We start from the raw sequence: 24,264 nt of genomic DNA on the forward strand, positions 1-24,264 counted from the left end.
TCCTCCCCTCTGCTCCCTGGCTGAGGCTCAGCAGAGACTGCAGGCATCTGCCTGGCTTCCCTCTGCTTCCCCCTCTCCACTCCCTGCTCAGCAGGGATTATTCTCTTGTCCTCTCTGCCTTACACAGATCCTTCTCAGCATTAGCTAGCAGGCCACATGCTGGCTATGGTCCATGCTGTGGCAGACGGGACAAAAGCAGAATCAACATGTAGCTGATAATGTCCCTCTGTTGTTTTCTTAATGGGGTGATAAACACTGTTATCAATTCCCTGCTGGACTGGTCAGAAGGGGTGAGGGGGATACCTGAAACAGAGCATCCTGCCAGGGCCTGGCCTTGCCCCCATCAGCTCAGCACTGTGAAAGGCAAGGGATGGCTGCTTTAAGCACCCCCTGGCTTCTCACCTGAACCACTGCAGGCATGTGCCTGCATTTCTGGGATGTCTGCACAGTTACAAAGTGATTCAGCCTAGCCAGGTTAGACTAACCTGCAAAGATTGAATCAATTCAGGCTCAGGCTTTTTGAATGTCTGTCCCTAGCCACAGGGTCGGGCCAGTGTGCTGTATCTGACCTGCGGATTAACCCTGTATTGGATCTGGCTGAAATGGCCCCATGCTACTCATCTAGCCCATGGGGTTGGAAGGTTGAGCACCACTGTTATAAATCAATATAGTCAGACACCTGAGTACAGCGGATATTCCATCCAAAAGGTAGACAAGACCTATGCACAAAGAGGTAGGAGACTGTTTATTGTTATACTGACTTGTAGAAACTAGGACTTTATTCTACAAAACTATTTATAGATATTAAGAGGGACCTGAAAAAGAAACAAAAACAAATAACAAGAAAAAGGGATGTACCCATTTCATTTTTGTCATGATATATAAAAGCTTGACATACTGGCCTTTTAAAATTTATTTTCATCAACTTGCTTTATATTAAAATTAGAAGTCTCGTCTACCCTGTTTTTCTAGAAGGATTATTAACAACTAAATAATTAACAGGATGCCACTGCAAATTCCAAAGAAATAAAAACATTAATTGAAAGTGATTTGACTGAGATTGAAATCTCTTCAGCAGCTAGCCAGGATGCAACAGTGATGTGTAGCTGGTATCTCACACTCCTCCTGCAGCAAGAGGAACAGAGGGGTGTCAGATGAAGACAAATGGCTGGGAAACAGAGGGCAGTATTGCAGAAGAATAAGCTGGAATAGGAGACAGAGAATCCAGCCTCAATGGGGGATCTGTAGCATGAAACAGGAGGCTCTTCAGGTTATAAAGCAATCAAGAAGGGATTCTTTGGCCATCTCTAGTCATTCTGTTAGTTTCATTTTAATTAACTATGAAAAAAACTGCTTCCATTTAACCACCCCCTGTGCCTACTAAATCATTTAGAACTGTGGTCTACAAAAGATCAAGTAGGCCAGCTTCCTATCCCCCTATCTCTTCCCATTTCATTTCTTATGTTATTTCAAATAAATGTTTTTTTTAACACAAATCTCAGTCAAGTACTTGCATGCACTCCCTCCTGTCACTAAAATATACTTAAATACCTGCAAACACAAATTATTATACGTCATTTTGAGGGTACTTGCATTACTAGAACAGTAAGACCTGAATCCGATTCTTCTTGTCCAAATCCAATAGAATACTATACAGAGTCAATTTCTAACTAACATGTAAAACAACAGCCCTGATATATTCTGTAGCTTTTCTTCTTTTTGCTGACATTCTGTATTGAACTCTTTTATCCTTATTCTTTAACCCCCTCCTCTCCAATAAGAAGGCCAGGATTTAGTTTTCCTTTGTGACCAAAAACTTAATTCACTTCTAAACAGTGAAGTTCTTTTCTAGCAGACCATTCTTATCAACATAAACGCGGTCTAGGCAATTGAAAAGAATAACATGCATACACAAGGCCTACTCCTACTCCTACTCAATCAACAGTAGTTTTGTCAAAATGCAAAAAGGAAACGGCTGGTATTCGGAACCTCTGCCCAGCAGCAGCAAAACACCTAGCGAGAACCAAACTCCAAACTGATAACTGCATTCAGCTCCCACCTTGGGAATACTCCCTCCTCCTTCCTGAGCTGGTCCTTTTGGAGGGCTGCTGCTGATCCTGCCTGCTTCAAGGAGTACTCTGGTGCTCCACTAGGACTTTCTCAATTAGCTCTTTCTTTTGCAGCTGCCTCTCCTTTTCTGAAAATAATCTAATAGCAAGTAGTTCTTTGCAAGTGGTTCTAGGTTTGGCAATGTTCTGCAGAGAAATAGCTGGGGTCTGTGCAAGAGTTGCAGTTACAAAGTATTGGTTCTCATTGGCCAATGGAACTGAAGGGATCAGGACACAAAATGATGGGACACAATGGAAGTGGGGGGTTCTGGGCTTATTTTCACTTAGCTCAAATGCAAGCATACACAGTGCAAAGGGTAGTTCAAATCACATCTGAGTTACTGCAGGCACACTGTTGCTGTACTTAATTATATGAAAGATAATGCCTTCTAAGGACATATTTTCTGGTTGTTTTTCCTATGTTACTCAGAACTGCTCCTTTCAGACTTATGTTGTGTGTGTGTGTGTGTGTGTGTGTGTGTGTGTACACCGATTTTTTCTGTCCAATTTGAGCACATGGTTGGGACTAGTATTTGCTCAACACTAAACACTGTACCTTATTTTGACTTTTGTATTTATGACTTCCATTCTTTTGTGAAACTGGGGATTGTACCTTGAAATGTTGACATCAATATCACCATCATTCTGGGAGCAGAGTCTGAGACTGGGTAGACACAGCACTATCTTTTGCTAAGGAAATTATGTAGGCTGCATGCAGACATATAATGCAGATTTTTCAGAGCTGGGCCATCACCCTATGCCAGGCAGACATTCTGGAGTGGGACATGCGGTAGCACTTAATTGTACTGTATGCCTAGCATGATCAATGCTAGAACCTCCAAAGGATGAAAGCAGCACAGGTACAAGTAATCCCAGCTTTTCATTGCAGGACACACAGTTGAAAGATGACATACCAATAGCAGGCTACTTTTGCTGTCTGGCAGCTGGCTACCTCAGACTAGCACAGGTTTGTGTGTAATGAATTTGGTAGCAACAAATCAATTGTGGTACTGTAGGTTTGCTAGACAATTAGGGTGCTGACAGACATGGAAAAAAAACAACCAACCAACCAACCAACAGTGCTTTACCAGAAGAGGAAGTGTGTTAGTTCAACATGGCTCTGCAGCATCTGCATAGGTTGGGTGCTGAAGCACCCAACCTATACAGATGCTGGGTGAGCCAGGTCAAACTAACATGATGCCTCTTCTGGACATGCAGTGCACTGAGCACAGGGGCATGCCATCTTAAAGTAAAACACTGGGTTTTCTGAAATCAGTAAACCAAAACCATATTGCTTTGGCTTACCCAGGTATGAAAAAGACTGCAAATAACTCACAACAGAAGCAAGAATTGAATGGGCAACCCATAATGTTCTTGGGTAATGGATAGCACATAGACCCATCACCTGTTTCTTCCACCCCCTACAAAAACACATGATTACATTATAGTAAAGGGCAATATTCTACTGTAGTGCACCAAGGCTTGCAGAACAAAGGGAGGTATCCAACTGGCTTCATGCAGGGGTCTGAAATCATATGGAGACAGCACCACGTTTTGCTGAGGAAATTATGCAGCATGCAGAAACATCTAATGCAGGTTTTTCAGAGCTATGCAATCTCCTGTGCCACGCAGACGCTCTGGAGTAGGATATGAGTTAGTACTAAATTGCTTAAAATGATTAGCGCTGGGGTAGAATGCTAACACAAAGACTCACCCTTTTTCAATCTGGACAAACTGGAAATGTATTCCATTCCAATAATATAAGTGAGGAAGTATGTGTGCCCACTGGCATTTTGGGAGATACAATCTATCCTCATTCATGTCCTGGCTTATAAAAAGCTACCCTAATTAGAAACATTTGGCAAAAGTTTCATTTACTTCCTGGAACAGTGAAGGAAGGTGGTGGAATCATCACCTTTCCTACTGAAGGCCAAATGGTAATGTCTAAAAATAATCTGGAATGTAATACATGCACAATTGATTTTACTGTGCTCTACACAATATGCAAGAGGGAAAGGGGGAACATTTTTTGCCAGGATCGGGAAAGATGATGGTCCTGTTTTACTATATGCAGCCAGAACATTGGCAAACTTTGGCTTACGCTTAGGACAGGGGTTGTCAACTGAGGGTAGGTGGACCCCTATGGGACAGATGTGGGGATGGGGGGGCGGCAGTGGTCTCCACATGTGAGCCCCCTCCCACTGCATCTGGCCACTGCCACAGAAGGGGTACACTTGTTAAAAAAGGTTGAATACCCCAGGTTAGAACTAAGGAAGTAAAGGGCACCTTGTGTTCTCACAAACTTTAGCTTGGAAAAGGAAATGAGGGAAGGGGGGAAAGGAATTAGATGTTCATACAGGTACCTTGAGCCAGACAATCTGTTTGTGTTTGTGTATGTGTTGTGAAGCCAATACTGCATTAGAAAAAAAGAGAGTCAAGTGTTGTGAAATTTCTCACCCTCTCCTTTTGCTAAAATACTTTTGGAGTACAAGGCAAAATAATTTATTCAAAGTAAACACTACCAGCTCTTAATTTCCCCAAGAGCAATCCATAGCCTAAAAGGTTATATGCACATAAGCAAGATAGCTTGTTAATCCTCTGATATTCCTATATAATTCGGGATACACTATTTGTTTGGTACAGATGACGAACACTCCACCAAAAGATTACTGGCAGCAGGATTTGGTAATATAATGACCATGACTGAGGCCAGGCCTGATGGGGCATTTCTAGTACCTGCTGGCCATCAAATATAACATGCAAAAAAGGTCCATCTGCTGCTGGCTCTTTTGCTCCTCCATCCCCTTGGCATGATCTCAAGTACTGGATACCATCTTCTGCTTTCTCCCAGCTTGTATGTGCACTCACGCTCCAGCATCTCTTTGAGGCTTGAAGAGGCAGTCAGACTTCCTGCCAAAGTCCCTGTGCATCTTTTATCAGCAGATCATCCCTTGCCTCTTTCTTCTGCTTGTGAGCATCTGGACCTGGCACTGAGAGTCAGCAGTCTTCTTCATGGTTGCCTCGTCTGCACTGCGGCAGATGGGCCTGTAAAGCAAACAGTATATAAAACTTTTCTGTCTGGGAGAGTATGCAGGAGAAGTTTCTCCCCGTTTACTTTCTGCATCGCAGCAAAGCTTAAGTCACATCTTTTATTTCAGTAGCATGCACTCTCCATCTCTGAAAATCTGCTCTGTAGGTGCTGTACTCTAGAATTTCTACCCCATATATAAAAACTAAAACAATGATATGAAGAACTTCAGGCAGGAGGCAGGCACTGGACAGCCAATCACTACCAGTGACAGGTTGCAGTTGTACTGGAAGATGTTAGCTTGCTTGAGATTCCTCAATAGAAGAGAAAGAAAAAACATTCCACATCTCCGGTGGAGAACCTTTCATTTAAACTATGACTCAATCCTGGGGGGAATCAATGATCAGAAGGGACCTGGAAGTTAAAATGAAGTCTATGGAAATATGGTCTGCATAGAACCTTGACAGATCCATTTGCAATATCTGCCACATAAATAAAAGTTCTTCTGTAGCAGTCCCCAAAACTGTACAAAAAAAGGTCAAGCCAATAGATTGCTAAACAAGATGCAGCAATATACAGCAACTGCAGATGTACCCTTCACCCTGCACTTCCATGATTTTGAGAAGGCCTGGGATGCACTATTACTGCATTTACCACATTTCAGCTTATCAGCACTACTCTAGATCAGCCATTTTGCCACATAATATTCATATGGCATCAAAGGAAAAGCAATGACAATTAGTTTTGGTGACACGTGAAGCATGGAGAGGAAAAAGCTAGAAAGCTACAGTTCTTCTGTTCTTATTTTGCATTTTAGCACTCAGCATGTACTACAACTACTGAAGAAATTTACCAAAGATTAAAAGCTGTACTTCATAAATTATACTCAAGTTACTCAGGTACTACCCTACTGAATTTCACATCTTTCTGGCTTAAAATCTATACTGCAGTGATCCAAGTGTTAACTCCTTATAGCTAATTAGAGAACAATACAGAAACAAACAAACAAAAAACAACCCTCCCCACAAAATACCTAAACAAAATCCCTGAATGCTCTTGTTCAGGGATATTGAATGCATAGTCTATGTGGCTTCTCATGGCCTGGATGATCCATTTCTGAGACTTAGATCTGTCCCATGGAACATGGCACCACATTTCCTGGAGTCACTGCATAAGTATGCCTGCCCTCCTGGCTGTCCTGTGTGCTCCCTTCCCCGCTCAATACCGCTTTTTCTCTCTCTTCTCTGCCATACTCTCCCTTACCTTTGCTCCATGCCAGCAGCAGGCTCTGCCCTCCCAGAAGCCTGGAGCATGGCTCTTGCAGTGGTGTCAGCTCTGTGCATAGGGCTGGGCTGGGGCCATGCTTAGTGCCTCTAAACTTCAGTGTGGACAACGCCTGCTGGCATGGAACAAAGCTAAGGGGGAAGGTAGAGAGGGGTAGAGACAGGAAGAAGGTGGGGGCAGGAACCCAAGGCTGTGGGGGGCATGCATAAGGGGGAGATATGTTTGCGTGCGCATGCAAGGGGGGGTGGCGGGGAGAAAGAACACGTGGCAGGGGGCAAGCTTCCTGTCTCCTCTACAACTTCCACACTGCCTGCCCCCTCCACTGCCCTGACAGGCCCCCCCAACCATTACTGCCTTCTTCACAATCTGCCCGTCAAACTGCCACCCTCATTACCTCTCCCTCACTGTCTGCAGTAGCGACGGGGGATGAATTTAGGATGATTCTCCAATAATTAGATTGTATACAAAGAAAATTATAATAAATTTACAAATTTTCCATATATAGAATTGAATTATTGGGAAGCTGCTTTAAATTCAGGGTTGTCTTCTATTTGCATAAATAAAAACAACAATGGGGGAAAGATGGGAGGTTAGTGGAAGCTGTATTAAGCCCCTAGGATTCTGGAGCAGTGCCAATACAGCAACTCCAGCAACCATGGGTATTAATGCATTCAGTACTGCTTGTCCAGTTTGCAAGAAGCCCCATAGTTCAGATTTAGTCCATGCAGCCAAATAAGCTTGATGCCCCTACTCTAAAGTTATATTCAAATATTGCTGTTTCTACATGTACATATGGTAAATAGATTTATACATACTTAGATGTACGTACTTGCCACATCTTGAAGAACGGCTCCAACACATACAATGTAAAATCGGGAACCAGGCAACAAGAATACCATGTGACAGTGTAGAAACCTAAGAGAGCTGCAATGACTGACAACTCTACTTACATATCTACTTACTTGCCACTAATCAGCAGAAGACTATTAAAGCCTTTAATAACTTTTGCATCTGAATTGTCCACTAGTCTAGTGATGTGGTTAGAGCTACTCTGACAATTGAGTGACTGTAGCAGGAGGCTTATTGCTCCTGCTACTTTAGGAGCTGGCAGGTGGTAGAAGAAGCAGGCTGCAAGTGTGGCTGGGGGAAATCAGGAGCCATGCGACCCAGAAGGGGGCTGGGCTTAGCAAGGATATAAGCCCAGGCCCCAAGCTGAGCAGGCAGGAGAGCCTGGAGGCCACTGAGGGAACACTGCCTAAGCAGGTTGTCAGCAGCTCCTGCATGCCAGCATGGAGAGTATAGCCTGTGGCAGTCTGGAGGTTTGTGGTCATGAGAAGATGATCAGGTTTGGGAAGCCCTGGGGAAGCCTCCTTTATCTAAAAGCTAGATACATTAAGGTATGGCAGAAGAATGAAGCATGACTATACAAAAAGAATGGAGTGCATAATAGTTGAGGAAACTTCAGGAGCATAACAGCCACCCCTGGAGCTGAACCCTGTTACAGGGACACAAGAATGATGAAAAGTGGTTGTCAGTATATTGACTTGAATACACTCATTAAGTAGGGGAGGAGAATGTAAGGCCTGAAACTATGACAGCATCCTTAAGTGACCCATATCAATCTATCATTATTGGACATCACAAGTTTATGGAGCCTGATTTTTCAGATATACTGAAAAGTCTGTCAGGTAAAGCACTGGTTGAAGACCGAGGAAGATGGAAAATATTTCAATGAGTAGGAAATTAAGTCACCCTGGTTTGCTGACTGTTGATGGAATTCAAGTGCTGATGGACAGGGGTAGAAGTAGTAAAGGAAACAGGCTGCTGATTTATATTTTAAAACTCATAATACCATTTTATATGTACCGTATTGTTCTGGTTATAGGGTGACCCAGGCCACAAGTCAACATCGCATTTTCAGGTTAAATTTTTGGAAAAATAATTTTTCTCTAAGTATAACTCGATAACTACAAATAAAAGACCTTGAATTGCTACTGTACTTACAAAATCCTACAGGAGAATAAAGTGATGGAGAAAGACCTAAATGGTTAATGAGATAAAAGATACCAAAATAAAAACTACACTTAAAAAATTCTGACTTGGTATTTTTATTGCATGAACAAGTACACTGAAATTACAAAAGTCAGAACTGCAGGGGGTGCCTGATTATAGTTTATCCTGCATAAAAAGTCAAGAGCAATTTTAATTGTTCTTTCTGAGGGGAAAAAATATAGATTTACAATCAGAACAATACAATATATCAAGAGTGTCCAGAGCTTTGTCTGTGATCGCTCTCGTGTACATTTTACAAGGCTGAATTACAATCTGGTTCTAAAGAGCTGAACTACCTTCTCTGGAACAAGATAGATGCTTGATGAAGAATCAGTTTCTAAATGTATCTCATGTTGACAAAAGAGAGATCAGAATTTGACAAGGGTTCTTAAGACATTACCTGGAAGTTCCCCTGATAGATACAGAAATGACAGTTTTGTTCAGGAGTAAGATCCTGTAAAAAAAAAGGATTCCTTAGGTTTGATGCACCAATTCTAGTATTTCATTGCAGTGAGCAGCCCCCATGAAGTTATGATACAGAGGTACGTTTTAGTTCACAAGGATTTCTTGTAAATTCCCTTTTCCAGTTATTCAGAAAGCACTGGCAATGATTTTGGAGGAAGACCCAAACAAACATCTGATGATATTTCCATACTGATAGTCATTTGAAACTCTGAGTGACTCTCTCCAATTATTGAGAAGCTAGGAAGAGCAAACATATTTTAGGATAAAAGCATTTCAGAAGAGCACAGAACAGAACTTGCTAAATGCTGTTATTCCTCTCTTACTTAAGTGCATGCCTCCTAAAGGTATCTGAGAAGTGAAGTATACTTTCCATGGCTTCTTGCAAACCCAAGTAATTTCCATCCATCAGACTGATAAATCAAAGAATTGTAGAAAATATGGATGGAAGGGCCCTCAGGAGTCCATCAAGTCAAACCTCCAGTTCACTGCAGGACCATCTCTATCTAAATCAGCAGTCAAGTGTTTGTCTTACCAGCACTTAAAAAACTTCCAGGGATGAAAACTCTACAACCTCTCTAGAAAATTTTGTTCTGGTGATTAAGTACTCTCAGAGAAAGTTCTTCCTAACACCTAACATACATCTCTCTTGCTTAGTTGAAAGCCATTACTGCTTGTCCTGTCCTTTGCAGTTGCAAAAAAACAGCTGAGTGATCATCCTCTTTATAACAACTCTTGTTATGACTTATTAACCTTTACCCACCTCCCAGTCTTCCCTTCTCCAGACTAAGTAACACCAGTTCTTCCAAACGTTCCTTGTAAGTCACTTCCCAGATCTTTTTTGCTGCTTTCCACTGGACTCTTTCGTTTGTTTAGTTCTTCTTAAAAGCATGATGCTCAACACTGGCCACAGTACTTCAAGCAAGGTCTCACCCTTGCAGATCAGAATGGAAGAATCACTTTTCTTGACTTGCTAGTGACACTCCTATTAATATATGCCAGTTTGTTATTGTCCTTTTTGGGGGGGGGGGAGAGGGGACAGGGGGGCAACAACACCATATTGTTGATTCATATTAAATTGACCGTCTATAAGAAGCCTCAGGTGCTTTTCTGCAATATTGCCAGTTGTTCCACGGTCTGCATTTGTACACGTGATTGTTCCACTGTAAGTGCAGGACTTTATACTTGTCAGTGTTGAATTGCATTCAGTTAACTTTGAATCATTTTCCAGTATATCAAGGTCATTTTATTGTAATCTTATCCTCCAGACTTTCTGCAGCTCCAACCAGATTAGTGTCATCTGAAAACATGCTAACTATGCCACCAATCCCATCATTCAAACCATTAGTGAAGATATTAAACAATATTGGATCCAGGACAGATGCCTGGGAACGCACTTGATACCTCCTCCCAGTTAGACATTGAACCATTGAGGACTACTGTTTGAGCATGCTGATCCAAATAATTATGTATCCAGCCTATGCTACCTTAATTTGGACTATATTTCTTTAGCTTACTAATAAAAATGTCAGGGTAAACAATGTTAAAAGCCTCACTAAAAATCAAAGTATATCACAGCCACTGCTCTCCCCTCACCATTATGTCATAGAAAAGAAATCAAATTAGTCAGTCATGACTCATAACTTTTTTTGATTAATCCAGGTTGGCATTTCCTGATCATTTTGTTCTCCTCCAGTTGAGAAATGGATTTTTTGATGACATAAATCAAATGGGATTTTATTATCTTTCCAGGTGTCAAGGTCAGACTGCCCATTCTGTTATTCCTCAGCTCCTTCCCCTGTCCGAACTTAGGGATGGACACTATATTTGCCCTTTTTTAGTCGTCAGGGACTTGACCCAACTTCCACTAGCTTTCAAAGACAATGCCAGTGGCTCTGAAATTACCTCCGCCAGTTCCTTGAATACTCTAGGATGCATCTCAACCAGTCTTGCAGATGTGAATATATCCAGCTTCTGCAACTTATCCTTAACCTGCCCTTCTCTTATTTTAGACAGATCTCCTCTTCAACCTGTGCTGTTAGCTACCTTTTTCTGATGGCTTATGCTATTTGTGAGGACTGACATAAAAAATCCATTAAATACTTAAGCCTTCTCTGCATCATTCATTATTACGTTGTCTTCCTCAGTTACTCAGGGACCTATGCTTTCCTTGTTCTTCCTTCTACTTCTGACTTGTACAGAATGCTTTGTCTTGCCCTTGCTAGCTGCATCACAGTTCATGCCTTGACCTTATTTTCTCCCTGCATTCTTGTGAATACTCTTGTACTCCTTAGTAACCTGGCCAAGTTTCAATTTTATGCAGGATTCCTTTCTGTGGTCAATGTTTAGTGAGGCCAGTCTCTTGACACCCTTCTTATCCTTTCATTGCACAGGGAGAGCATACTCTCGCAACCTTAATCTGGCCACCTTAATGTACAGCCAGCTCTCCAGGAATCCTTCCCCCCACCTCAGATTTGTCTCCCATGTGATCCTGCCCACCAGTTCTTTGAGTCTGTTAAAGTCTGTTTTCTGAAGTCTAGCACATTCCTCCCTTCCTCTCCTTCCCTCCCTCAACACTGCTCCAGAGCATGATACTCTTAGGTGGTGAACACAGTTCTAGACTACAATATTTTTTTCTGAACGAGTAAACAAAACGCTTAGTAACATCACATGGCTCCTTTTCAAATTAGGATTTTTCATTGCCCCCTGCCCCACAACAATAAAAAATGTACTCTTGGTTATGTTCAGGCAGCATCCTATTACTATCAAAGCCAACATCGATCCCACTCTCATCACAATACCATCAAAACAGCTGACATTAATAGTTATGCTTAGTCTTGTATGAGGCGAATTGTAGATCAAAAACAATTTAAGAATTATTTCTTTATGGAAGAATTTTGTACCTGTCTACAATTAAAATGTAGAGTTAAAGTATATAGTTTCCAATATTATTATTAATAGAAAAATGTTTTGATATGACTGTTATTCAAATAAGAATTATTACCTTAAGGAAATGCTATTAGTCAATATATTTATTATAATGTTTCTCCATGACCAGAAATAATATATAATAATTCTTAGTCTGTCATAGCCAATTTTCTATAAAAAAGGAGATAAAACATTGTTTATCTGTTTTTATAAGAAAATAATTTTAATAGAGTGTGACAAAAAAACAAAATCTTTTAGTCAAACATTATATATCTATATATTCATTATATACCTATATATTTTGTTTTGTTTTATTTCAACACAATCATCATATGTTACAGCCAGCTTTTTCCTGTAAGACTTTCCTCTCCAAAACCAATCACTGAAAAGGAAAGCTAACATGCTAAGCAGGAAATTCTATGCTGAATGATCCAGTCATCCGTTTAATCTCGCCAACTCAGCAACAATTCATTTCATATCCTATCCTGAAATGTCTGCATGTGCAAAGCAGCAGCAATTCCATAGGTCTATAATTCCATTCTGAGTAGCTGCCTTTCAATTTCAAAAGAAATTACAATTTTGAAAAGCTACATTATAGCACTGGCTTTAAGTGATAACTTGCTATTGACAACATGGAAATACTGAATTTTCTCTCACATATGAAAGAAAGGGACAGTTGATTTGGTATGAAAGAAAGGGACAGTTGATTTGGACCTACAACTGAAAAACCTCTATCCAAGTCTCTTGAAACAGGATCTAAGAAAAGATAAAGCAACGTATACCTTAGCACATAGGTTTGATGCAAGTACAGTTTCAGCACTTTCCTGAAGTTATCTAGTCCCAATCAAAATGATAAATTCTGAAATCTTTCAGCAGATTAACTAAATAGATTTGCAGCTTTCTTTTCAGATTTCCAAATCCAAAAGAGTAAAATAAAAAAAGTTAACCCTCACTTTTTTTTTTTTAAGTCATATGGCAGACTTCTTTGAATGCTCAGACTCCATACAATCAGGTATCCAAGGTTGTAGCCATATTGGTCTACAGGCAAAAGGAATCAGAACTTGTGGTAGAGGTGATAACTTTTATTAAACCAACTAGATTTTTGAAAAAATAAATTCTTTAATTGCAAGCTTTCGGGCACTAGCACCCTACCTTGATTCTGCTTACCACCAAACAACTTAGAGGTAAACAGACTATTCCAACTTTTCTCTGAGCCTAATCTGCATATAAAATGAACTGTTCCAAGCAAGACATTTTACCACACCTTCAACTCTCCTATGAAATATGAACTTTTATTTCTATCCAGGAGAATTTTTACAATCTTTTCTCCTATGCCTGAAGAAGGGTGCTTGTGCTTGAAAGCTTGCAATTAAAGAATTTTTTATTTTATTTTTTGCAAAAATCTGTTGGTCTAATTAAAGATATCACCTCTACCACGAGCCCTGATTCATACTACATACACATACTTAAACTTTTTTTGCTGCAGCATCTTAATATGTAGTGAAGGTTTGTTTGCTTCAACTATTTCAAAAATAAAAGCCTATTGCAAATAAAACTGGTTACTGAATAAAAGAAAGCTAGGCATTAGCAAACAGTATAGCAGCCTCAGTTTGAGTGGAATAAAGTAAATACTTGCACTGGAAAACATTCAGTTCTGGGCTTTCAGCCATACAGGAAGGGTGTTTAATTACTGACGCTGACACATCCATATCAACATAAAACTGAAACCAAAAAAGCAACATTTAATTCTTAATACTTTGCATATATCAGTTTTAAGAAAGAGGCAGGATGCTCATTTATTCTCAACTTGCTCCGTTTTATCAAATGTTAAAGAGTCTGGAAAACTTGGCTACCATTTTGAAACATGTTAATATACAAGTTTATTCCTTCCCTGATCAGAAATGATACGTGCAATATTTTTCCTTTAATACAAATGAGATCAGTTTTAACACCTTTGAAAAATGTAGAAATATCCTATTCTCAGTTCTCTTTCTTATTTAACACCACCCCCCCACCCCCAGATCCTGGTGTGGGTTTTAAAAACAATGTCCACTGATCGCTTACTATCTGACCACACAATAACCAGTTAAATAGTGTATGAAGCAAAGAATATCCTTTGGTAGGAGATGGCCCATCTTTTTTATTGCATCATACTATCATTTGTTAGCAAGAGCAAAAGTTAGGTTCCCTTGTTCCTTAGTCCTGCAGGAGTCAGACCTATTTATTATACAATGACAGGGGCCTTCATCCACCAGGAACACCAAGCTCTCCTCAGGGTATGAACAAATGTTCACCATATCCAGGCTAGGTGTAGGCAGTTTTAAGCCACTAAAACTTAGACCTGGAGCAGGCATGTACAGGAATTTGCCACCACCAGAAGCAGTGTGAGCTGCTACTGGAAGCCATGCAGGAGCCCACTGTAAGTGCCCTGGGGCAGGAGGCAAACAGGCCTATGTTGGGAGGAGGGAGCAGGGGCACCTCAGTTGCCCGCTCTGGGCTTGGGTTCTGGCCTTCTTGGCCTCAGCCTGCTTCGGTCACTCCTTCTGAGCTCAGGCTCTGGCCCTCTTGGCCTCAGCCTCTGTCTCCTGTCTTGAACCTTTTTCCTGGTAGGGCTCAAGATCTGACATGCCCATCAAGCACCCTTGCGTGGACTCCTTATTACCCCTAACCACCACCACCACCTAGTCCTCCACTATAAACTAAAACAGAAATGCAAGCAACTGCTTCAAACTAAGACTCAAAGCCTTTCCTGGGGTCACAGAGCTGCTGAAGCCCTCTTCTCAGTCATTGGCTCTCCTAGCCCCTCGGAGTACCTGACCAGGCCTGCAGCTTAAAGCTCCTTGCTGGTCTGAGCCAGCAAGAGCTCTTGATCTTACAGAGTTTAGGGCTGCACTGGCCCCTCTACATCAGGAATGCAGGCATATATCCCTGGGCACCTCCCCTTCTGGTCAGGTGTTCTCCTGACCAGCCACAGGTATGTCCTCAGGCTCTAGTTGTTCCCCTGGCCAGGCTGCCATAGTTCCCTCGCTGCCCACCCAGGGCTCTGCCATACTGTCCTATTGCTAAACAGTTAGCTATGCAATAGGCACTTGCAGCCCATGGGCACATCCAGATGGCTGTGCATGTGCAGTATGCAGCACCACAGACCCTTCTGTGATGATATACACCACACATGCAGGTGTCTGCCATGCTTTTAATTTGCAATACAGCAGGTTTTTTGGGGTTTTTTTGACCACAGGAGGTTCTGGTGTCAAAAAACCCAAAGCTTGAAAAGAGTGTGGTGGCACACATGGCAGCAGTGTGCGCGGCCTGAAACTGGAGCCTGGCTGGCCAAAGCCATGTTCCAACTGCTCACAATGTAGGTGCAATGTAGGTGCATAAAACACCTCCGGTGGCAGGCTATTCCAGACTTGGGGGCTCAGACAGTGAAGAAATTCTTCCTTATGTCCAGCCTGAAATGATATTGCTGGAGTTTATAACTATTCGACCTTGTCATCCTTTGGGGTGCTCTGGTGAACACCCCTCAGAAACTTATAGGTGGCCATCAGATTGCCCCTGAGCCTGCACTTTTTCAGGCTAAAGAGTCCCATAGCTTTCAGCCTGTCGTCATAAGCTTTCAGCATGTCTGGTTTCCTGACCTCTGATCATGTGCATGGCTCTTCTCTGGACTCCCTCAAGCTTCTCCACATCCTTTTTGAATTTTGGAGCCCAAAACTGGATGCAGTACTCCAACTGTGGCCTCACCAGGGCCATGTACAATGGGAGAGATGTCCTGGAATTTGCTTGAGAGGCATCTATGGATGCAAGCCAGCATTTTGCTCACTTTACTAGCTGCAGCATCACACTGATGACTCATCTTCATCTCGTGGTCAATCATGACCCCCAAGTCCCTTTCGTCTGTAGTGCTCGGTAGTAGCACTGCCGAGTCTATAAATGTGCTGCGGTTTTTCTTCCCAAGATGGAGAACCTTGAATTTTTTGGTGTTAAACACCATTAGGTCCTTGTCTGGCCATTTCCTGAGCCTGTCAAGGTCAGCCTGGATTGCCCTCCTGTCCTCAGGTGTGGACACTTAATCCCAGAGTTTGGTGTCGTTAGTGAACTTGGCCAGTCCATTTCTGATACCTATGTCCACATCATTAATGAAGATGTTGAATAGTATAGGCCCAAAGACAGAGCCTTGAGGGACCCCACTGGTCACACCAGAACAATTGACTTCCATCCATCACCACCCTCTGGGTCCAACCATGGAGCCAATTCCCCAGCCAGTGGACTGTGGTGAGGCCGAGGCCACAGCTGACCAGGTTTACTAAGAGGGGATCATGGGATACCAGATCGAAGGCTTTTCTGAAGTCAAGATATATGACATCAATCTCTTCTCCCTTGTCCAGGTGATAGGTTACCTGGTGCTGGCTATCCCTCAGAATGTTGCTCATAGGCCAGTCTGTTAAGAATGGTCTCTTTGATAATCTTTTCTAAGACCTTCCCTGGGATAGAGGTCAGGCTGATGGGCCTACAGTTTGCCGGATCCACTTTCCTCCCTTCTCCTCCCTTTTTTATACATAGGCACCACACTGACCTTCTTCCAAACTTTGGGCACTTCTCCAGAGCGCCAGGAGTTCTCGAAGATCCGTGCCACAGGCTTGCCTATGATGCTAGACAGCTCCTTCAGTACCCTGGGGTGTACATGGTCAGGGCCAGCTGAGTTGAAGGTATCCACCCGCTCAAGATATTCCTTCATGAGGTCGGCATTGATGGAGGGAAGGGAATCTCTCTCACCCAGGCCTCCCTCACCTAGGCTCCCCTGTCCCGTAGTGGGCAGAGAGTCCCATGGGACTGATGAAAGACTGACGCAAAATACCCATTTAATAGGTTGGCTTTTTCCTGGGCTTCGGTTGTCAGTTGTCCCATCTGGTTTAGCTGGTTCAATGTTGCCCTTGCTTTTCCTCCGGCTCCCCACATATCTAAAAAAGGACTTTTTATTGTCCTTAATACTTATAGCTAGTTGGAGTTCTGTTGCAGCCTTGGCTTTCCTGGTTTGCTCCCTGCAGGACCAGACCAGTGCAGAATATTCCTCCTTGGAGGTGGATGCCATCCTCCATCCTTTGTAGGCCTTTCTTTTTAGCTGCAGGAGACCCGCTAGTTCCCTGGAGAACCAAGGGGGCTGCTGTGACCTTTTGCTGCCTTTCCTCCGAGACAAAATAGCATTAGCATGTGCATCAAGGATCGCTCCCTTCAGGAGCAACCACTCTTCTTGAGCTCCCCTCCTCTTGGGGTTGTGGTCCCTTAAGGCCTCACTGACAAACCTCCTGAGTTTGTCAAAGCCAGCTTTCTTGAAGTCAAGGACTTCTGTATTGCTGACTGACTTGCCAGCTTTACGGCAGATGGTGAAGATGATCAGCTCGTGGTTGCTGTCACCCAGTTTCCTGTTGATCATTAGGTCACTGATTAGGTCGTCTCCGGTTGCCAGTACCAGCCTGAGCAGCGCTTTACCTCTTACTGGCCCATAGACCTCTTGCGTCAGATAGACATCATCCACACAAGGGAGGAAGCTTCGAGACTGCTCGAATTTAGCCAAGTGTTCTTCCCACGAGATGTCGTGGGAGACTTCAACCACCCAGACAGCCATGGACCTGGAGCATGCAGCCTCAGCCAATTCCCTAGCAAACTGCTGGTCAAGCTCTTGACTTCAGGTGGGAGGTCTGTAGTAGACTCCCACCATCGTGTCCCCTGTGCTTTGTTCTCCACAGATTTTAACCCAAAGGGTTTCCAGTCGTCCACCATGGTTGCCATTGTCGGTTTGCAGGGACACATAGCTCTCCTTGACATAAAGAGCTACATCCCTGCCCCTCTTTTGTCTACTCGATCTCTCCTGTACAGGGTATAGCCATTTATACTCGTGGTCCAGTCATGGGTGGAGTCCCACCAGGTTTCCATCACCCCTATGTCATCGTAATTTTTTGCATTAAGCAGGAGAACAAGTTCTTCCTGTTTATTCCCCAAGCTCCTGGCTTTTGTGTACAGGCAAGCAAGTGTCCCCTTGGGGGCCCTGCCTTGTCTATCGGTTGGTTCCAGGGCTGGGGCATGGGTGGGCTCCCTTAAGTGCCTTGGCCTGCTGGCTTGGTTGCTCAGCAGGCCAACAGTGGCGGTAGTCCATCCCCGTCCCCCGCCCCGGTCTCCCGGTGGGCTTAGTTTAAAGCCTGGTGGAGCAGGTCAGCCAGTGTGGCTAAGAAGAGCCTCCTCCACAGCGGAGAGAGGTGGAGGCCATTCCTTCCCAGCAGCTTGCTGCCTCTCTCACCAAAGAGCGGATTGTGGTCATGGAAGCCAAAGCCTTTCCCGTGACATGAGTGCTGCAATCTTTGGTTCACTACCTGGATCCTCTTCTCCCTCCTCAGCCCATAGCCCAAGACTGGGAAGATCAAAGAAAACACCACCTGTGCCCCCAGACACTTTAGCCCCACTCCCAAATCCCTGTAGCGCCTCATGACCCAGCTGGGAGTGCTCTGAGCCATGTCATTGGTGCCCACATGGATAAGGGCATGGGATAGTGGTCAGTGGGCTACAGGAATTTAGGGACCTTCTCTGCAATGTCTCAGATGCAGGTTCCTGGGAAGCAGCAGAGTGCTACCTCAGTCCCCCTCAGGATGGAGTCTCCCACGACAAAGAGTCTGAGTTTCGTCTAAGATATACTAAAGCTCAAAGATACCATCATGGAATAAGGATTATAAATTCTAAATAGCAAACTGCCTGTCAAAAATGACTGGGGTGGGGAGGGGGAAGTGATGGGGACAGAGCCCAGTGTTCAGCCCTGTGGCCCCATTCCCTGCCCCCATGCTCATCCAGCCCTGCCCCCTTCACACCCGACCTTGTCCCCCACAGCAGTTTCGGTTTGGGGCTGGGGCTGCTCCACCTACCTTTGCTGTGGGCCTGACCCCATTGCCCTCTCCCCGCCTCGCCACCATAGCCCTGCTCTCGCTTTGGGGTGGCTGTGGACGTGGGCCCAGCATGGCAGCTGGGGGCACGGGGTGGCAGCCGCGGCTACTGGTAACCACTCCCCTCCCCTCCCCACCGGCTCTTGTGGGGGGGGGCGGTGAGAGGAGGGTATTCTGGTCCCTGGCTCCAAGAAGTTGCTGGCCTCCCCCCTGCCATCCCCCTGTGCCTCCAAGGAGAAGGGGGGAGGGAGGCAGGCCAGTGCAGCTGGCTTGGCTGCCCCCCCCTCCAGCCCCTCAGTCTCCTCTGTCATGGCAGCGCTCCACCACCTGTTCTGTCTGTCTAGAGCACTCTGGTTGGCTGCCAAGACAGCTAATCAGAGTGTGAATAAAGCATTATTATTTACTATTTGAGACAATATATTCATGTGACCTTTTTAGAAGTTTTATAGATAGGTCACAACAGGCCATGGACTACATTAGGGGCCTAATGCTGGGGTTTCCAGAGGCTCTTATATAGATTAATAAAGATTAAAGAAAACCACTCTACTCAGTGGGACTCAGTGATCAGTCTAGAAGCTTCTTTTAAGCATCTATGCGAAGCGGATTTGTGTCTCCAGAGATCATATGCAGACAAGGTTTGTTGGGTAGATTTAGTATCTTTTATTACGCCAAATAAACAGTTGGAAAATTATTCTTTGTAAGCTTTCAGGCACAAATACCCTTCTTTAGGCATAGGGAGAATTTGTTTTATCTCTAGAGATAACATTCTTGTTAACAGAAGTCTATGGAGATGAGATAACAGACCTGATTACCTACCCATCAGCCTTCTTGTCTCGCTGCAAGTTTGTGTACACAGTCAAGCCCTTACCTCTCTCTAAAAGGTGAAGTTTCGAGAAGTTAAATGATATCAAACAACAAGAATGCATCTTTTGTAGAAAAAAGTGATTTAATTGAGGCTTCGTGACCAGTGATTTAAATCATGATTTCAATCCATCTGATTTAAATCAAATCCATGCTGGTCCCAGCTTCCCCTAGTCACCCCCAACAGCTTGCCGTGCACCAGAACACATCCCTGGGGAACACCCATGCACAAGAAGCAGTGACAACTATATGCCGTTGCTATCTGACATCAGGGAAATGCACGTGTGTGCTCATCTGGACATGCCCTTATGGATCCCTGGTTGCCTACTCCCCTGCAGCTAGCCCAGAATCAACTCTCTTTACCCATCTGGGGACACACCTGCTGCAGTTCCTTCCCTAAAGTAAGAGAAGACCCTGGCTCTCTGTTTCAGTTAACAACTAAGGTAACAAGGAAGGGCACATACATACAGAAACACTCCATTTAAAAGCATGCACCCCCTGCCCTGTTCCTTTCTCCTGAGCTCTTCCAGCCTTACTTCCCCCCCCAGCTCTCCCCCCCACCCCACATTAAGCCACATGGGGCTGTAGGAACTACTCTGTGCTGAGAGAAGAACCAAAGCCAGGAGCACAGAATAAGGTGCTGCGACTTGAAAAATGGAAATAGCAAAATGGTTGAAGAGTTTGCCTGCTGCCAGCTTAACTTAACTACCTTTTAGAAACTGACTTTTGTCTTTTACAGTCGGTATGTCTTAGTTTCATTTTTTAAATTTTGTAACAGAATTAACTGCTGACCCTGGGGTTTTGGAATAAAAGCCAAGGAAAAGAACTGTAGTTTTGACTATCATCCACATTTACACTCATCTAACACTGATAGTTATAAAAACCTCATAACATTTTTTTCAACTGTAATTTGTTTCATAACAGCAATTAACTTTTTTTTTTTGTAATTAACACAGGTATTCTACCTACTCAAGATTAAGGTCTTTTTCTTCACTGTCCTGATAAATTAATGCTTGGTGAATTGACCAGTCAAATATATTAAGTATTTTTTGACCAGTCAAATAAACAACCCTACAACATAATGAGTACAGGGTATTAATCCACAGAGAACTTAAATGTAAAATAAATAAAATAATTATTTTATTACAAATAGATTACAATATTTTTATACTTGAAGCAGTAAGTTTAACACCAACATCTTCAATGAGCATAAATACTTTGTTACTATAGCCATAACTCAAAACTGAATGCATTCTGAAAGTTGGATTAAACACTTTGTTAGGCTTGAAAATAAATCACACCCAATCAACAGCTTTGCTTTAACTTTTAAAAAAGTACAGATAAATGTGGACTGTAACACAGAGATAACTCTGCTATAGCTGCTTTTGAACTGTTACTTTTCGTTCAAAAGATGATTAATTTCAAGTGCTCTAAAATCTACCTGCTTTACTTCAGCTAACTCCAAGCATGCTGCAAACATGCATAAACTACACAACTAGAAAAAAATCACCCTTCAACAAGGAAAACTGTCAAGTGATACTAAGTACATCACAGAAACACTGTTGCATCTTTCAAGGTTTAAGGAAAACTTCTGAATGGAGTGCCACTCACACTGAAACTTAATTGGCCCACAATTAACAGGAAAAAACAGCGTCTATCATCGGTGCTGTGTACTACCAACCAAGCATGATTTCTGGAATATGCATATAAAAAAATATAATAAAAATTAATATGCATTTTAATTATGGGCATTTAATTATGGAAGTTTCCTGATGACTACACTGTTAAAAATCAGTTTTTGACACACAAAGCCTGCAATCAATCAGATGAAATTCAACTAGAACAAGTACAAAAGTCCTGTACTTGGGCAGAATAATAACACAAACAAATACAGAGTGGGGAAGGACTGGACAGGCTGCAGTACTGCAGAGAAGCTGGTTACAGTGGACCATAAACTGATGGCGAGTCAACAGTGTGCTCTTATTACAAAAAAGCCAAAAGCATCCTATCAAATAGCTCAGGGCTACTCACTCTCAGGAGCTTGTGGGGCACAGCCAATTGGTATCTGGGACACTACCCCTTTTGCCAGGTGGACTTCTGAAGCAGCCCTGAGAGTTCCCTGCACCCTCTACCCATTTCAGCAATCTGGCAGTGGGGGCTGCTGCCTGGCTGTGAGCTGCTGCAAACATGCCAGACCTGGATGGGGACTGCACAGCCAATAGAGACATCTGCCCCTGGGCCAGGGGCCAGCGGGCTGTGGCTGCAAAGTTGGCCTTTGTGTGGCATCACTGCCATGTCTGCCCCCCGCAGAGCCATCTGGACAGCTATCGCCCAAAAGATGTTCCCAGTGTGGTGGCCTGCTTTGAACTGTCACAGCATGTCCTCCTGGCTCCAACTGGCCAGGAGGTCAGCCACCTCCAGCTGGGTCCAAGGTGCCAGCTCTGAGCAGGCTCCTCTGCCTGGGTCCTGCCACTTGCCTCCCTAGTAGGAGTTCTGGTGTTCACTGTTTGAAAACTGAAAAATCCCTGATGAAAAAATCCCAAGGTCACTCTGTAAAATACCCTGAAATCCATGTTCCCCCACAATTAAAAGACCAGCATATAGAGTGAGAAAGAGAGAGAGTGAGAGACAGAGAGACAGCAATCATTTGGGCAATGTTTTATAGATGTATCTACAGTGTTAAAGCTATTTGGAAGCCTACCAGTGTCACTATCATCATCATAAAATGAATTCTAAATACGTATGTTTTGCTGTTTGCCTTTGGTTTTCTTACCATAGAGCAGTTAGAGCTCCCCCTGACCCCCTCACTAACGAGGATGTGGGGACAGCTGCCCCTGCAGTCACAGCTCTGCCAGCAGGTCTCATCCTGTCTGGCAGCTGGGCATGCAAGGTGTGTGCTGAGGGGATGTAGGTGGCTGTGGGAGGGATGTAAGGAGACATGGGGTGTGTGGGTAGGTGTGGGTGGATTGTGGAGGGACTGTGTAGTGGGGGGGCTGCTCAGTAGGGGTGGGTCTCCTGCTCCCCCACAGGGTGTAGCCCTCCTGCATAGCTCATGGACTGCCCGCTCAACAGGGGCCACAGCCCCCCCAGCAGGGGCCACAGCCCCCCCAGCAGGGCCTACATGGCCCCCGCAGGTTCCCCCTTGCAGGGCCCACATTCCGCCCTCTGCTTACTCCTTCAGCCCCTCCCCGGATTGCTGCCCTGCCTGGCCCCATTCCCCCATTGAGTCCTGCAGCCCCCACAATGGCTTTCCCACCCAGCTCCATCTCCCACTTGCACCCCCAGTTCCAACCCCCGGCACTTAAAAAAAAAACCTCACACTCACCAGTAGTAGCAAGGGCTGTAGGGGCTCTGGGGCCTTGTGGCAGAGCCCCCCCATGCAGCATGGGCCAGTGGGTTGCAGCGGGACTCCCCGATCGCCCCCCTCACCCAGTCCTGCCCCGATGCACCCCTGCCTGGCCCCAGCAGTCCGGGACTCAAAAAAACCCCACACTCACTGGCAGTAACAGCTGCTGTGGGGGTCACTGGGGCCTCGTAACAGCGCACCACACACAGCATGGGGCAGCAGGGCCTGGCCCCGGCCCCCTGGCACCCACACTGCCATTTCCCCATTGTGCATGTGTGGCAAGGGTTGCGCTGCGCAGCTCCATGCACTGTTGGGCCACTGGGGCTGCTGCGACTGTCACCTAGGCCCCATGATGCCGGGGGGGGCGGGGGTGTGTGCTCTGCCACATGGCCCCAGGGACCCTGATGACAGCTGCTACTGCCAGTGAGTGCAGGTTTTTTTTAATTGCCAAGATGCTGGGGCGGGGCAGGGCAGCTATCAAGGGAGATCAGAGGGCAGACAGGAGATGGGGGAACGGGCATGGCAGTGATTGGGGGGAGATGGTGGGGTGGGCAGAGCCAGCAGGCCCCATGGTTCCCTCCCCCCTCCTCCAACCATGCGTACGTACCGGCAAGAACCTGGGTCCAGCTCCCAGTAGCTGGCATGCTGCCTGCCCTGCATGCGCAGGCAGCGTGCTTCAGCACCAGAGCAAGGGCCAGCCATAGAGATGCTCTGGCTGGCTACCAGAGTGTTTCTGTGGGGGACTGAGCCTCCAGTTGCCTCAGGGCATGGTCCATGATTGTTCCCTGTCCCACTTTTTTCCCCCCCTCGCATTTTTTTTTGACCCCTGGATATCCAAGGGTCTAATTTGGCCCCCGTGCTGCACATCTGCAGTCCAGGGAAGGTTTTTTCATTCCTGCACATGCCTCTTGCAGAGTATCAAAGGGCTTTGAGATGCTGCGAGAGGCTCATGCGCACTTGTGTGGATGTGTCCACAGAGTTTTAAGAGGCACTAGTGGTTCCAGTTAACTGAAAAAAGCGTGTTTGCAATCCTTGACAACTTATTTTGGAGCAAGTAAAAATGTCTGCATGATGCAACGAGGGTGGGGGAGGGCAAGGAAAGAAAACAATTTAATTCAGAACACAGGTAAGGCTGCCACTTGAACAGATAACCTTATTCAGCAAATGCAGTAGTTGTCTCCATCAGATAGATAATGAAACTGTGTAATACCAAGTTTAGTATACTTTACCTACACTACTTTCACTAATCCAACCTTGACAGGACTA

The 24,264-nt window shown here is 44.5% G+C and overlaps 1 protein-coding gene across 9 annotated transcripts in view; it reads right to left on the reverse strand.

Annotated features, from left to right (window-relative positions):
• PKP4 (plakophilin 4) overlaps window positions 1-24,264 on the reverse strand; it is a 275,173-nt gene that overhangs the window by 156,175 nt on the left and 94,734 nt on the right. For 2 of the 9 annotated variants that reach the window (XM_090045675.1, XM_090045674.1), the window contains exon 2: window positions 4,845-5,153. The exons of 6 other annotated variants lie outside the window; for them this stretch is intronic. The gene's annotated coding sequence lies outside the window, so the exon portion shown is untranslated. Of the gene's footprint in view, window positions 1-4,844; window positions 5,154-24,264 lie in introns of those variants that run through there. One more of the 9 variants, XM_090045676.1, reaches the window with a different exon arrangement.

This window comes from Crocodylus siamensis, chromosome 4 (assembly GCF_052110815.1).
Source record: "Crocodylus siamensis isolate JL-2025a chromosome 4, ASM5211081v1, whole genome shotgun sequence".
Taxonomy (NCBI): domain Eukaryota; kingdom Metazoa; phylum Chordata; order Crocodylia; family Crocodylidae; genus Crocodylus; species Crocodylus siamensis.